Source organism: Euprymna scolopes, chromosome 4 (genome assembly GCF_053919585.1).
Source record: "Euprymna scolopes isolate OS-2025 chromosome 4, ASM5391958v1, whole genome shotgun sequence".
NCBI classification, from domain to species: Eukaryota; Metazoa; Mollusca; class Cephalopoda; order Sepiida; family Sepiolidae; genus Euprymna; species Euprymna scolopes.
This window is the reverse complement of record NC_136485.1, coordinates 179,547,566-179,565,222: the sequence shown is the minus strand read 5'-3', so window position 1 is coordinate 179,565,222 and position 17,657 is coordinate 179,547,566. Positions and strand designations below refer to the sequence as shown.

The following is a 17,657-nucleotide window of genomic DNA, read 5'->3' as shown; positions in this document are numbered from 1 at the left end:
TCCCCAAGACGAGAGCAATTCATTTCAATTGATGCCAGATGGGGATCAAAGCGTTGATGATGTAAAGATAAATAAAATAATAAATAAAACTACACCATATTATTTTTTTTAATTATTATTGTTATTATAATAATAATAATAATTATAATAATAATAATGGTGCTTGTGCAGTGTATGCACCGTGCTATATTTTAGATAATATTTCCAAGTTAAATTAAAATTTTATGGTTTCTTTTTCTTTTTTAAATTGTAAGGTGAAAATGCAGAATAGTTAGAAACCCATGTTTAGAATGGCTTTCTGAATGATAATGTTATTATTTCAGTACGGTGCGTACACTGAAAAAGTTCCAAAATAAGAACATTTATTTATAAGATAAAACACAAGAAATATGTTAACTAAAATTTAATGTCCTCTTTATTTTTAGTTCATATAAAAACTTTAATTAAAACTGATTAATTAATAAATTTTTAAGATGAATTTGTGTTCGTGTGTCTCTGGAGAGAATAGAGAATTTCCTATTTCAGTCATGTAAAATATTTATAGTTAAAGTGTTGTAAAACAAACAAAAACTTTTACAGGTTTTAAATATATTTCAAAGAAATAAATTATGCCCGGTGCTAAAATATTGAATTCATCAATCGTTTTAGTAAAAAAAAAAAAAAATTGTTGTGGAAAATGCTGCTATATTACAAAACTGAGCGTATGGAAGCAAGAAAGTGACAAACGAAAAGGTTGAATTTAAAAGTTTTATTTAAAGTTTAAACGATCGTGAAACGAACTGTTTGATGTGTCAGGATAATTTGGCAGCGTCAGTAGGAATGCTGGTCTTGTGTTGATATGAACTCGGCAACGATCTAAGTTATTGTCAGGCTGAGTTAGGAGGGAGGAGCGATGGCAGGAATGTGGCTTGCATGTTCTGGCGTCTGGAATATGTGCGCGGTGGCGGCGATGACAGAAATGTGGCTTAGCGTTTTGGTATCTGGGATACGTGTGCGGCAATCCTTAATAGCTGGTGTCACTGGCGAGGGGTTGATGGCTGTGGAGCTGTGGTGATCTGGTGGTGGCCATGGCAGAAGAGGGGTGATCTTCAAAGCTTGCTGTCCAGTATCACGAGTGAGATGGCGGCAGTGGTGCAGTAATTTCAGTAGCTGGTGTCGCTGGTGAAGGGTTAACTGCTGCTGGCTGCTGATGGAGCGAGATTCATGGCTAACACGCAGGGGCTGATCTCTCCGCTTGTTGAAAACGCTGTCATTTTTATACTTGCGATGCGGACGTAGTAGCACACAAAAGGCGGCTTTAATCGCTTGGTCATCGTTTTCGCTTTTTATTTGTGTTTGTTTTTTGTGCTTTAATGTGTTGTAGGGAGTCGTCCGTTTGGTGTTTGTATACATGTGTTATATCGATTTAAAGCTAAGAAAGTTGTGAATGTGTTCTAGTAGGTGTTGTACTGTTGCAGTGTTTTGTGAAATAATTATTTGTGTTTATATGCTGCCGGAGTTGCGTCTGCGTTGATGTTTGTGTCATGTATTTTTCTTTTTCTTTTGATGTACGGCTTCCTCTGGCGGTTTTCTTTGCTGAAGTGCGAGTTATTCTGCTGATGTGTGCACATAAAAAAATAGGCTTTGAAGTTGTCGTGTGTGTTTAGTGTGTTCATTTATGTTGGATCAATGAACGGGCTTTGTCTTAGCGTCGCCATTATTGTCACTGTCGCTGCTCCTGCTGATTTCTAATTTATTCATGTAAATATGGAGGGATATTGTGGGGTGTATTCGAAAGGAAAAAAAAGTACCGTTTAAGGCTAGGTTATGGTTAGAAACAAAAACAAGAAAAATAAGTAATATATGACGCACCAGGCGTATCTGCATCGCTCTTTGGGAAAGAAAAGAATGACTAGCTCATTTATATACCCGAAGGGCATCTTGGGAAGGCAGTGCATGATGGGAGAAGCTATTTTTTTATTTTTTTTTGAGAGGAGGATATAAAAGTCGAGAAAAATTCCCTGGAAGGAACACAAAAAGAAAAGAGCCATGAACATCTCTTGAAAAGTATTTCGTGTTGCTGGCGTTCAGATTGTGCAGTGAGACATTGATGGCGAGAGGCCAGGTGTGGTCGATTGGAAAAGAAGAGGGCAGAAACGTGCTGTTGTCGAGCGAGTGACTCACTCTTTCCCGAACCCTAGAACTGAATCCTGATTGTAACCTCACAGATATGCTATATAACAATGCTTTAAAATATTGGAAATACTCAATGAAAATTTGTATTTATTATTAAAAGAACAGACTGAAAATATTTCCATATCAAAATTGTTTGTTTTGCAGTTTAAATAAATAAAATGAAATATTTGACTTTCTACAATAGATATCTGAGAAAAATTCAAAAACAGCTTACTGCTATATTTTGTTAGATAAAATTATCCCTGTCAATGTGCAATTATATAATTATCCAAATGGAGAATTATTTTTTCTCCATAGCCATTCTTTAACAAAACGAAAAATATTTTTTATGCCTGCTAGCATGGCCACATGGTTGAACACAGGCAGCTTTTACCTACATGTCGCTTTAGAAATGACATCACTCGTTCATGTACCCCGGTCTCCTTCTATATCTCAGTGGTCATGATCTAATGCTATGAGGCAAAGTATCATTTTTGGCCATTTTGGAGCATTTTTTTACCTCTTTTGAAACCCTGAGGATGCTGATCCCAGTGTAAATGGATAATGGTGCAGTTTCATGCCTTAACACATGTATATTTGAATTGACCACTGTGTGAAACCACTATATAATCAGACATATTAAGTTTTTGTTGAGAAATATGAAAAAAGAGACACAAAAAGGGGTGTTTTTTTTTTTTTTTTTTTTTTTTTAATTACATTTTCACCCCAAACAAGGCAAATTGCCACTTTGGTGTAGGGGGCTACTATCAGAGGCAACAACTACTGGGGTACTATGTAGGGATTTGGGCAGCAAGGTGTCGGTTCACGTTACACTTGAACTTCTGCACGTCAGTACTGTTGGGGAAGCAGGGACCTGGAATGGAATTCCAGAGTCTTGCGGTTCTGGGGAAGAAACTATTGGAGTAAAAAGATCTTTTACATCTAGGGACCTCTACAGTGTGGGGGTGGGATCTAGTAGCCTGTCGGGTTTGTCGAGGGTGCTCGCGTCGTGGGGGCACAAGTGATTGCAGTTCATCAGAGCATTCACCACTAAAATACTTGTAGAACAGGCAGAGGGATGCAACATTTCGTCGATGGGACAGAGGCTGAAGCTTAGATGCCAGTTCAGGGCCTATCAGATTTGCGACTCTCTTTTGAACCTTGTCAAGGAGCGAGAGACTAGTAGCAGATGCACCAGCCCAGATGTGGCAGCAATACTCCATACATGGGCGAATGGTGGCCTTATAGAGGTACAGGATACTTTCGGGTGTTAGTAGTTTTCTAGCACGGTAGAGAGAGCCTACCTTTCTTGCAGCGGCCCTGGCAATGCCTTCAATGTAATTGTTCCAACTCATGTTTCCTGTGAACGTTAGGCCAAGGAGTTTGAAAGATGGACTCTCAGATAAAGAGTCGTTGGCCATTGCTATTGGTGGTAGAGAGGGTTTCTTGTAATTATTGAATGAAACTAGTTTAGTCTTGGCAGCATTGAACGCGACCAACCACTTTTGTCCCCATTCCACTACAGATTGGAGGTCTTCCTCTAGTGTTTCTGCCATTTCTTTAGAAATGTGTTCATTCGTCTTCCTGTCGTGTCTGCCATAGAGTGTAGTGTCATCAGCATATATACCCATCTCAGAGGCAATGTTGTCGGGGAGGTCATTTATGAACATCAGGAACAATAGAGGTCCAAGGATAGAACCCTGGGGCACTCCCGCATTTATATCATATTGTTTAGATGTGCGACCGTCGAGGACTACCTGGATTTTTCTCTTATCTAAGAAGGATTTAATTATGTTAAGTATTCTACCAGTGATACCGTAAGATCTAATCTTCCTGAGGAGACCCTCATGCCATACCCTGTCAAAAGCCTTAGATATATCTAGAGCTACCGCTCTGCCTTCCCCCGCTTTGTCCAGTGATTGGTATATACGTTCAGAGATCACGGTGAGGATGTCTGCTGTGGAACGGGCTTGTCTAAATCCATATTGTTTGTCAGTCAGTAGTTTAGCATCTGTAAGATGATGGACTAGAGCATGGTTAATTATGGTCTCAAATATTTTGGCAAAAAGTGGGAGGAGGCTAATGGGGCGATAATTTGATGGGTCTGTCCTTTCGCCAGAATTCTTGAATACTGGTACAACAGAAGCAGTTTTCCAACAGCCCGGAAAGCAAGCTTCATTAAGACATTTGTTGTAGAGTTTGGAGAGAACTGGAGCTACTTCGGCTGAGCACTTTTTTAATAGCACAGCTGGGATAAGATCGGGTCCACATGCTTTTGAGGTGTCAAGGTTTTTTATGATAGCATGCACCTGAGCAGGGGTGGTTTTCAGATCGTCTAGTGTGGCGTCTGTCCGCATAGGAAAGTCAGGTAGGGGGTGGTTGGAAGGGTCCAGTGTTGAGTTTGAGGCAAACCGACTGGCAAGCATGTTAGCCTTGTCGGTTGCTGAGGAGACAACCTCGTGATTGTTGGTTAGTGGGGGAATTGTTGATTGCCCATTATTTACTACACTGTTGTAGATTTTCCAGAAGTCTCGAGTTCCTAGTTTTTGTGCTTCGATGCGCTTTTTAGTGGTTTCCGTAAATTCTCTCTTAGCTGTCGCTATTTCTTTCTTAACGTTATTTCTAGCTTCTATATACTTCACTCTGTTTGAACTGGACTTATGTCGGTTAAACCTACGGTATGCATGCTGCTTTTGAGTAATGGCAGTTGCACAAGTCGACGTAAACCATTGGGGAGAGTGGGGCTTACTATAAAATTTCCGCATGGGAACATGCGCTTCGATTTTAACACTAAAAGTCCCCAGGGACACAAACCAGAATTTTGCCAGGATCACCCATACTGATTTTATATTAAGAACAATGGGCTCCATATTTTGGCCACGTTTCAGAAAAATCTAATGGATGGATTAAAAGTTATGGAGCAAAATGTGTCATTTTTGGCCATTTTGGAGCATGTTTGACCTCTTTTGAGCCCCTGGGGAAGCAATGGAAATTTTTTTTTTTTTTACTGTACACATCTATTTAATGAAATATAATATTAGCATTGCAAGTTGATTTTTTCTTTTAAGATAATGGTTATTTTATCAACTTGCGTGAAAAGAGCTATGTAAAAGATGCTTAAAACCGTTTAAATTATGCAAAGTAGTTCAAAAGTTATGAGAATTTTAAGTGCCAAAACTTAGGCTTTTCCGTGGACATTTTTCTTTAGAAAAAGTGGGCTAAATTATGGACCTCAACATTTCAAGAAATTCAGTAATTTCGCCACCATTTATTTATTTTTCAAGCTATTTTTATGAAACTTGGCAGTCTTATGTAAAATTGTGTGCTTTTTCTGATGATGCAGTCAAATCTGATGTATCTCTTTACCATAAGCCATGAATTATAAATTAAGATGTACAAATTTCAATTTTTTTTAAACTGGCGCATGGTATCATACAGTGGGTGTCTATTTATGAACAAAACTAAGTATTATAGTAGTATTTAAATATAGCTTTATTGAGAATAGACATTTTCTTGCCTCCTCACCAAAGGAGAGCTTAATCTTGGGTGTAGTCATTGAATGCCTAAAGAGCATTCATGGCCGGTATTTACTACTCCCTTCAAAGAAAAAAAAATTGAGTAGATATGAATTAATCTCAGAAATAAATCAAAGAAAATTTTTCATATAGATTTTGGATTTCTGTAAAAGATGGAAATTCCTATAGTCGACCAGAACTTATGCATTTTGGGACTAGTCCAATTTTCAGTTTTGTAAATTCTCTCTATCTGGCCCAAAATATACCCTTATTTTCTAAGATGCAACCCTAAATCGTACTCTACATGAATCCTCAATATAACTTTCACAGTACCAGGATACCAGGAATCCTGATAAACAACTATATATTCACCAGTTGATGGTATTTTTTGTCATTTCTATTCCGTTGTTTTACTAAAAATTCAATCATGTAAACAAAGAAATAAAGCAATAATTTTTTACCCTGTTTCCACCTTAACATTTAAAATGATTACTTTTAGATATTTCAGGGTATACTGAAAACGAACATCGCATTTAAATTTTTTGCAAATAAGTTGTTTTCTGGATATTAAGCAATGTCATTTATGTTATCGCTAGTGGCCATCTTGGTACGTGCAAGTGTACAAATGCAACCCCAAGAAACTATGCACAAACGTGCATACCAAGATGGCCACCAGCAATAACGTAAGAAGTGACATTGCTTAATATCCAAAAAGCTGCTTATTTGCAGAAAATTTCAATGCGATATTCGTTTTTAGCATACTCGAAAACCTTAAAAGGTAGTGATTTTAAAGAAAAATGTTAAGGTAGAAACAAGGTAAAAATTTACAAAATGCATCGCAATGAAATTCTTTATCGAACCGCCTAATTATTATTATTATTTAGATATCCTCAGTTTAAAAAAAAAAACGGGTTTGTTTTACAGATTTGAAAAAATGGTCTTGACAATGAGTTAAAAATAAATTCAAGTTTCACAATATCTTTTTTATTTAATTGTTAGGTGAAAGTACAGAATAGTTAACAAAACACCCTTCCTTCACCATGTTAAGAATGGCTTTCTAAATAACATTATTTCAGCATGGTAGCATAAGTGCACAAGTACCTTTTATTTGTTATATGTTTGTTTTTTTTACCACTAAAAAACACAACTCTACCTTAAGTTCAAGTAAAAAGTTATAAATAGCATGAGAACAGAAATGCATGTACTTAGTACACTTTGTTGTTTTTTAATGCTTTTAGTACATGTGTACTAAAAGCATTAAAAACAACAAAATAGTATTGTTTGGAAATCAAATTTTAAAAACTTGAAAATAATTTTTTTAGATTGAAAAACTCAGAATAAAAAGTCAAACTGATTTTTCTGCTTTCATTTTGAAAGCAGAAAAAGGGGTTTTATTTTTAAGAGAATACATGTCCAAGGATGGAATACTGTTGCCATATCTGTGCAGGAGCTGCTAAAAACAGCCTATCCTGCCTTGACAGAGTACAAAATAGACTTTGTGGCTTAGTAGGGGATGCCTTTTTCTCTACCCTGCAACCTCTCTCCCACAGAAGAGACGTTGCGAGCCTATCCTTGTTTTAGCGTTATTTCCATGGCAGGTGCTCGTCTGAACTCCAATCTTTGGTCCCCCCTCGCCAATCTTTCACGAAAAACACCCGTCTAGCTGAATCCACTGTGAAAAATTTCCCCCACTCTATATCTGTGCCTAAATCAAAACGCAGATTCCATGAACAAAGCTTCTTTCTTAGAACTGCACACCTGTGGAACTGTTCCGTCTGCCTGCTTCCCACCGGACTACAACTTGGATGTCTTCAAGTCCAACGTTAACAAATTCCTAATGAACGGCCCTCTTAAGTAAACACTTCATCAAATCTCCACACTAACGTAATGTACTTGCAATAACCCTTATCCCTGAGTGGCTTCCGGGCCTTCATAAGTGGTGATCACTGTGTAAAAAAAAAAAGAATACACACGAAACTCGTTAATGCACTGACTTTAGTCAGCTGAGCGCTAGTCAGCACATGGGCGCATAGTGAGCTGTTTTCCCCATTAATCGTATTTGAATTTCTATAAAAGAACATTTTAAAGAAATTTCCACACGATTAATAATTATCAAATATTTACATATTATACATGAAAATAATTCTGAAACTTATCTAAACGAAAATGGATGGTATAAGTATATGAGTAACGATCTGTTCAGCTGTGTCAAAATTGAAACTTTCGTCAGGTGTTTTACTAGCAACTAAACTCGTTGTCAAATGCTACCAAAAAACGCTCAACTGTTATCAACTGGACACTGTCGTAAAATGTCACAAAAAACTTCCTACCATCATAAAATCATAGCCACCCTCCAAAGCACCTGCAAACCAACTCTAATATATCTACATTCCTTATTCCAACATTTTGTTAGTCATTGCCACACTTTTATTAAAATCCAACCTTAGCTCTCTTTTGTCTGCGTTAAGAAACAAATTCTGATCCCATGTCTACTGAAAACCCTATTTCCTATTTTGTCTATATATCTATAAAATGAGAATGTGTGTGTATGTGTGTGAGGACACTTCTTAACCTATATACTCAACTTTTTTATCTACAGACTTGAAATTTGGTATGTATGGTATTCAGACATGTGGAAAATCTTTTAATCGATTGTCAAAATTGAAAAATTGGTACGTGAGAATCATTGGATTTTTATCCGCTTGTCAACTGTTTCATGAATGCGCATGTGTGAATAGTTCCCATGATAGATTCCTTATGTTAACAATACGTAGGTTTGAAAACACTTTTTATAGATCATGTCAAGCTGGCCTAATGGTTATCGTGCTTGACTCACTGCCTTTAGGTTTTGATCTCAGCTTGAGTATTTTTTTTTTATTTATAAAATTATTTATACTTACTTTGTCTTATCCACATTAACATAAAGACCAATGTCATTTGCAGACTTTTTTAGCTCACGTAAAAAAGCATAGGCGGCATTGGATAAGTTGAAGTCAGTATGGACTTCTAAGTTAACTGACGAACTGAAAAGGCCGTTCTTCAGAGCAGTGGCAGAGTCTGTCCTTGTCTACAGTGCTAAACCTGGACACTCACAAAAAAATTGGAAAGAAAGCTAGATGGCATGTACACCCGTATGCTACAAACAGTGTTATATATATCTTGGCAAGATCATCCCACAAAGCAGAAACTTTGACAATCTACCTGCCATATCTACTACCATTAAGGAGCGAAGCTTACAATTTGCCGGTCACTGCCAGAGGAGCAAGCAAGAGTTGGAAAAAATGTATTGCTATGGACTCCACGGCATGGACGACTCAGATCCATGAAACATCCAGCAAATTGCACATTTTGTCAACTGTGGTCCTGAAGATCTAAAGAAGCTGATAGAAGACAGGGAAATCTGGAGAGAGAGAGAGTCACATTGATCCGAGCAAGGAGCTCAATCAGATAGATAGATAGATAGATAGATAGATAGAGATTTATATGAAACTACACTTGCCTTATGCCCTCATTTTGGAGAAGTTATCGAACATAGCTAGTTATTATGTAGTAACCAATTTTTTTTGAGGGGGTGGAGATCAGCCACAAACGTATTTGCATTTGGGTAGGTGAGTAACTAATCCTGACCAATTTCTTTTTCATTTCTTGGACTTGTGCAGAATAGTGTGCAAGTCACTTTTTACATAATTTTAAACTTATTTTGTACTTGCTTTTTTAAAGGCTTTGAGTATTGTTTTTTTCCCCCCTTTTGAATCAATCAGAGTTTAAAGACCGCAGCAGATGGGGGAAACAAGAGGAACAGCTTTTGGTGCACACTAGTTGATCTTGAGCTTTCCATATGCACATATATTCTGTAGACAAAAAAAAAAACGAGTTGTTTGGTGTTTTGCCAGCAGAATTTTTTAAATGCATGATGCATTATTTAAAAAAAAAAAAAGCACAAAACTTTTTAATAAAGCTATTAAAACGTTGATTTCTATAAAGCTATTGAAACATGACTTTTTAATAAAGTAATTGAAACATGACTTTTTAATAAAGCAATTGAAACATGACTTTTTAATAAAGCAATTGAAACATGACTTTTTAATAAAGCAATTGAAACATGACTTTTTAATAAAGCAATTGAAACATGACTTTTTAATAAAGCAATTGAAACATGACTTTTTAATAAAGCAATTGAAACATGACTTTTTAATAAAGCAATTGAAACATGACTTTTTAATAAAGCAATTGAAACATGACTTTTTAATAAAGCAATTGAAACATGCCGTTTTAATAAAGCAATTGAAACATGCCGTTTTAATAAAGCAATTGAAAAATGACTTTTTAATAAAGCTATTGAAACATGACTTTTTAATAAAGCTATTGAAACATGACTTTTTAATAAAGCTATTGAAACATGACTTTTTAATAAAGCTATTGAAACATGACTTTTTAATAAAGTAATTGAAAAATGACTTTTTAATAAAGTAATTGAAAAATGACTTTTTAATAAGGTAATTGAAACATGACTTTTTAATAAAGCTATTGAAACATGACGTTTTAATAAAGCAATTGAAACATGACTTTTTAATAAAGTAATTGAAACATGACTTTTTAATAAAGCTATTGAAACATGACTTTTTAATAAAGTAATTGAAACATGACTTTTTAATAAAGTAATTGAAACATGACTTTTTAATAAAGTAATTGAAACATGACTTTTTAATAAAGCTATTGAAACATGACTTTTTAATAAAGCTATTGAAACATGACTTTTTAATAAAGTAATTGAAACATGACTTTTTAATAAAGCTATTGAAACATGACTTTTTAATAAAGTAATTGAAACATGACTTTTTAATAAAGCTATTGAAACATGACGTTTTAATAAAGCAATTGAAACATGACTTTTTAATAAAGCTATTGAAACATGACTTTTTAATGAAGCTATTGAAACATGACTTTTTAATAAAGTAATTGAAACATGACTTTTTAATAAAGCAATTGAAACATGACTTTTTAATAAAGCAATTGAAACATGACTTTTTAATAAAGCAATTGAAACATGACTTTTTAATAAAGCAATTGAAACATGACTTTTTAATAAAGCAATTGAAACATGACTTTTTAATAAAGCAATTGAAACATGACTTTTTAATAAAGCAATTGAAACATGACTTTTTAATAAAGCAATTGAAACATGACTTTAATAAAGCAATTGAAACATGACTTTTTAATAAAGCAATTGAAACATGCCGTTTTAATAAAGCAATTGAAACATGCCGTTTTAATAAAGCAATTGAAAAATGACTTTTTAATAAAGCTATTGAAACATGACTTTTTAATAAAGTAATTGAAACATGACTTTTTAATAAAGCTATTGAAACATGACTTTTTAATAAAGCTATTGAAACATGACTTTTTAATAAAGCTATTGAAACATGACTTTTTAATAAAGCAATTGAAACATGACTTTTTAATAAAGCTATTGAAACATGACTTTTTAATAAAGCTATTGAAACATGACTTTTTAATAAAGCAATTGAAACATGACTTTTTAATAAAGCTATTGAAACATGACTTTTTAATAAAGCTATTGAAACATGACTTTTTAATAAAGCAATTGAAACATGACTTTTTAATAAAGCAATTGAAACATGACTTTTTAATAAAGCAATTGAAAAATGACTTTTTAATAAAGCAATTGAAACATGACTTTTTAATAAAGCAATTGAAACATGACTTTTTAATAAAGCAATTGAAACATGACTTTTTAATAAAGCAATTGAAACATGACTTTTTAATAAAGCAATTGAAACATGACTTTTTAATAAAGCAATTGAAACATGACTTTTTAATAAAGCAATTGAAACATGACTTTTTAATAAAGCAATTGAAACATGACTTTTTAATAAAGCAATTGAAACATGACTTTTTAATAAAGCAATTTAAACATGACTTTTTAATAAAGCAATTGAAACATGACTTTTTAATAAAGCAATTGAAACATGCCGTTTTAATAAAGCAATTGAAACATGCCGTTTTAATAAAGCAATTGAAAAATGACTTTTTAATAAAGCAATTGAAACATGACTTTTTAATAAAGTAATTGAAACATGACTTTTTAATAAAGCTATTGAAACATGACTTTTTAATAAAGCTATTGAAACATGACTTTTTAATAAAGCTATTGAAACATGACTTTTTAATAAAGCTATTGAAACATGACTTTTTAATAAAGCTATTGAAACATGACTTTTTAATAAAGTAATTGAAAAATGACTTTTTCATAAAGTAATTGAAAAATGACTTTTTAATAAAGTAATTGAAAAATGACTTTTTAATAAGGTAATTGAAACATGACTTTTTAATAAAGCTATTGAAACATGACGTTTTAATAAAGCAATTGAAACATGACTTTTTAATAAAGCAATTGAAACATGCCGTTTTAATAAAGCAATTGAAACATGCCGTTTTAATAAAGCAATTGAAACATGCCGTTTTAATAAAGCAATTGAAAAATGACTTTTTAATAAAGCTATTGAAACATGACTTTTTAATAAAGTAATTGAAACATGACTTTTTAATAAAGCTATTGAAACATGACTTTTTAATAAAGCTATTGAAACATGACTTTTTAATAAAGCAATTGAAACATGACTTTTTAATAAAGCTATTGAAACATGACTTTTTAATAAAGCTATTGAAACATGACTTTTTAATAAAGCAATTGAAACATGACTTTTTAATAAAGCTATTGAAACATGACTTTTTAATAAAGCTATTGAAACATGACTTTTTAATAAAGCAATTGAAACATGACTTTTTAATAAAGCAATTGAAACATGACTTTTTAATAAAGCAATTGAAAAATGACTTTTTAATAAAGCAATTGAAACATGACTTTTTAATAAAGCAATTGAAACATGACTTTTTAATAAAGCAATTGAAACATGACTTTTTAATAAAGCAATTGAAACATGACTTTTTAATAAAGCAATTGAAACATGACTTTTTAATAAAGCAATTGAAACATGACTTTTTAATAAAGCAATTGAAACATGACTTTTTAATAAAGCAATTGAAACATGACTTTTTAATAAAGCAATTGAAACATGACTTTTTAATAAAGCAATTGAAACATGACTTTTTAATAAAGCAATTTAAACATGACTTTTTAATAAAGCAATTGAAACATGACTTTTTAATAAAGCAATTGAAACATGCCGTTTTAATAAAGCAATTGAAACATGCCGTTTTAATAAAGCAATTGAAAAATGACTTTTTAATAAAGCAATTGAAACATGACTTTTTAATAAAGTAATTGAAACATGACTTTTTAATAAAGCTATTGAAACATGACTTTTTAATAAAGCTATTGAAACATGACTTTTTAATAAAGCTATTGAAACATGACTTTTTAATAAAGCTATTGAAACATGACTTTTTAATAAAGCTATTGAAACATGACTTTTTAATAAAGTAATTGAAAAATGACTTTTTCATAAAGTAATTGAAAAATGACTTTTTAATAAAGTAATTGAAAAATGACTTTTTAATAAGGTAATTGAAACATGACTTTTTAATAAAGCTATTGAAACATGACGTTTTAATAAAGCAATTGAAACATGACTTTTTAATAAAGTAATTGAAACATGACTTTTTAATAAAGCTATTGAAACATGACTTTTTAATAAAGCTATTGAAAAATGACTTTTTAATAAAGTAATTGAAACATGACTTTTTAATAAAGTAATTGAAACATGACTTTTTAATAAAGCTATTGAAACATGACTTTTTAATAAAGCTATTGAAACATGACTTTTTAATAAAGCTATTGAAACATGACTTTTTAATAAAGTAATTGAAAAATGACTTTTTCATAAAGTAATTGAAAAATGACTTTTTAATAAAGTAATTGAAAAATGACTTTTTAATAAGGTAATTGAAACATGACTTTTTAATAAAGCTATTGAAACATGACGTTTTAATAAAGCAATTGAAACATGACTTTTTAATAAAGTAATTGAAACATGACTTTTTAATAAAGCTATTGAAACATGACTTTTTAATAAAGCAATTGAAACATGACTTTTTAATAAAGTAATTGAAACATGACTTTTTAATAAAGCTATTGAAACATGACTTTTTAATAAAGCTATTGAAAAATGACTTTTTAATAAAGTAATTGAAACATGACTTTTTAATAAAGTAATTGAAACATGACTTTTTAATAAAGCTATTGAAACATGACGTTTTAATAAAGCAATTGAAACATGACTTTTTAATAAAGCTATTGAAACATGACTTTTTAATAAAGCTATTGAAACATGACTTTTTAATAAAGTAATTGAAACATGACTTTTTAATAAAGTAATTGAAACATGACTTTTTAATAAAGCTATTGAAAAATGACTTTTTAATAAAGCTATTGAAAAATGACTTTTTAATAAAGCTATTGAAACATGACTTTTTAATAAAGTAATTGAAACATGACTTTTTAATAAAGTAATTGAAACATGACTTTTTAATAAAGTAATTGAAACATGACTTTTTAATAAAGCTATTGAAACATATTTAAGAATTCAGGTGATCACTAATCTCCCTCTCAGTACAGGCGAATAAGTCTCCTGTGCTTCATGAAGAAGTTGCTTCATTCTGTGTTAATAGAGAAGTAATATATAGATATATACACACACACCTGATCAAAAATGTATGATCACTTGAAAATCTTTCAAAGGAAACCTTTTTTTAAGGATAGATTTTAAACTCCTCTCACTTGCAGACTCTACCAAACTCCTCTGCCAAGTTTGGGTCTAAACACTTGAAATTTTAGACGTAGGTTACCTGGACACGAGTCAAACTTTTTAACATATGCACATAAAGTTATGAACAGTACATAGGGCTCTAGCACAGCTGGGTTGAACTGCTAGTAATGTTATAAGAGTAAAATTCATTATTTTTCAGAAATTGTTGAACCAAAAGAAAAATTAATTATATGGCTTGAATGCTGCATTGCTGCATAGAGAGCAAAAATAAAAAAAAATTACAAGAAAATAAAAAAAACAAAAATAAAAAATAATGATTGGTAACTACTCCCTCCGTACAAATTGTAGCTATGTAAATAAAAACAAAATATAAATATAAAAATAAACTAAAAAAAAAGTTGCACTTTTTTCTTTTTCTACAAAAAATTTCCCCAAATTGGTGTTCAAAAAATGGGCGATCACTTTACGCTGAATTTATATAGTGATCCCCTTCTAAAATATAGGCTTATAAAAAAAATAAAAAATAAAACAAAATTCTGTACAAAGAAAGAAAACTTTGGTCCATAAAAAAATGCCAAAACAAACAGTGAATAAAAAAAAAATGGTGCTTTATTAAACAGCGCTTTTTTTTTTTTTTTTAAATAGTATTTTTCGAGTTAAATTAAAGTTTTACGATGTCTTTTTATTATTATTAAATTGTTCCTATTTACTGGCCTCCACACGAGGGCAGAGCTAGACACATGGTTGTTTTTTAAATGTGGGGAAATCCCACTCCCCCAAAAGGGGCATTTTGGATAGGAACAAAAATATAAATTGTCTCAGTCATGAAGGATTTATTTCCCACTGACCGAAGACAGAAAAGATCAAGTGTAGTATCAGAACAGATACTACACTGCGATCTTGGCCCAAGTTAAATTAAAGTTTTACGATATCTTTTATTCATTAGCCTTATTAAATTGTTAGTTGAAAGTTAAGAATAGTTATAAAACACCCTCCTCTCTTTTTGTTAAGAATGGCTTTCTAAATAATAACGTTATGATTTCAGCACGGTTCAAAAAGTGCATAAGTACCAAAATAATAAATATTCAATTATTTACAAACCAGGAATTTAAATTAAAAATTTTCTCGTTATAAACTTGAGTTATATTGAATATCCAGCCCTCTTTCTCAATATTTTTCTAATATGATTTTCATGTAGGAATTTTACGTATACAATTAAACTTGTTGATATATATATTTTCATTATTTCTTACTAAAACATGCTTTAAGTTCAATAATAATTTTTTAAAAATAAAAAAAAAAACTTTTTATCGGAAGACTACAGAAATCCATTTTAATTCTAAATAATTTACGTGACTGAAATAGGAGTTACCTTAACAAAAATGTTGTACAAGAATTTCAAAATATATTTTGAATATTTTAAATTTTAAAATAAATTTATTTTTAATTTCCGATGTACTTAGACGTAATTATGAAATATGATCGTAAAAAAAAAAAAAAAAAAAAAAAATTGAATTTAAATTAAATCGATTGTTTTTGTTTGAAGTTGATCAAAATTGAAAAATTGCTCAACCATTTCCAGGGAAAAATGACAGAGCCAACATTAAAATATTTCTTAAACTAAAAAATAATAATAATCTTGAGTAGAATTTTGTATTTAATTAAAAAAAAACAAAAAAAAAAACAAAACATTCGTGATGTTTTAATCCACAAAAGATTCAATTTTATGTAATATTACCTGCAATTAATTTTTTGACTTCGTATCGTCTGTTACTTTTCAAGTTGGACAATCATATTCTTGGTATTTTATTATTCTTTGTGCCAAATATCGTTTTCTTCGGGGAAAAATATGCCAATTTCTTTCCTATTAAAACTGCTTTTATTAATACAAATTATTTTTTGTATTATAAAAAGATACGAGTAGTATTTTTAAAATCGAGAAGTTTAAAAATAAAAAATAGAAATATTTTTAACCAGAAGTTCATTTTGCCGGAAGTTCTTATTAACTCCAGTTTTACTTTTTAAAAAAATAGCGGGAAAACAATAATAGAAACTGCTGCTTTATATATAATTTGAATACTAATTATTTGTTTTAAATTTTGAATTAGTTTTAAAGTTTACTTTTTTTTTAGATGGAGTTAAGGGGGGGGGGGCTTTTGCAGATTGCGGTTATAACAAATGAAGAGAGTTGACCTTGTGTAAGGTTTGCTTTTCTGTACTTCCGGTGGGTGTTGACAATAAATGTATACGTTTCGTTAACGAAGATATCAACATCGCCATTATTGCAACATATTGAGGCAGAGTTAATTAATTACGACCCTTTAAACAAGGGCGCTAAAGCTTGCTTCCTGTTGGTTTGAATTACACAACTAAAGAGAGCATTGAGCAGCCCTTTTTCGGTCTTAACCACAGCTGTTTTTTAACCGTATAGATTTGGTCTCATGTGCCTCATTCATGCAAGGTGTTACCGCTAGAATATAATAATCACCGTCAAAACTGTGGATTTGTGGCACCCTCACTGCATGTAGGGAAACGCGTGCCTTACTTGACTAGCACGTGTGCATGATTCAAAGGGTCGGTCGTGGAGAAGAAAAGAAAAAAAAAAAACAAACAAAAAAAAAACATGGCGAGACAGTTTGTTTTATGGTGAATAATCACGTGACTGTGAATGTTTATGTAAATGAGACTGGTCTATAAAACCGGACGTGAAGTGAGCATGAGGCAAGTTGAGAGAAGACATGTTACTTAGGCAGACGTGTGGAAGTTAGCTGGAAAGGTAGTTGCCTACGGAAGTTTTGACAATAGTGTCGAATTTAACCGAAAAATTGGTGATTTGAAGTACAGAATAAATAACACTTGAGTTATTTAATCATAAGCTATTTCGGCCCTTGATAAGCAGTGCCTCAAAAACAGAAAAAGAAAAATATGGACAGATTTGACTTTCGCTTGATACCTGAGTTTGATGGACCTACCAATGGGTTGAGAAGACTGAGAAAATCTGTAAACTGTGCAAAATTAAAGAACCAGCCACAGTCCGTGTTTGGCGCTTGTAGACACGGGGTGTTCCCAGTCTATAGTTAGTGCACATTGCTGTCAAATGTGGTGGAAACAACCAGTTGGCATTATGACCATCAATGTCTTATCCCGAGCATATAGGTGTAGGGACCGTCACAATCTGTACTGAGAAGGGTGACAAAGCAAAAGTTGACGTTCTGGTGATACAAGAAAAACCCCTTGG

General features: G+C 31.9%; 1 protein-coding gene across 2 annotated transcripts in view; it reads right to left on the bottom strand.

The window, feature by feature from the left end:
- LOC145270443 (uncharacterized) overlaps nt 1-17,014 on the bottom strand; it is a 106,227-nt gene extending 89,213 nt beyond the window's left edge. For both annotated transcript variants that reach the window (XM_080126089.1, XM_080126084.1), the window contains exon 1: nt 16,158-17,014. The gene's annotated coding sequence lies outside the window, so the exon portion shown is untranslated. The remainder of the gene's footprint in view (nt 1-16,157) is intronic.
- Nucleotides 17,015-17,657: the final 643 nt, after the last annotated feature.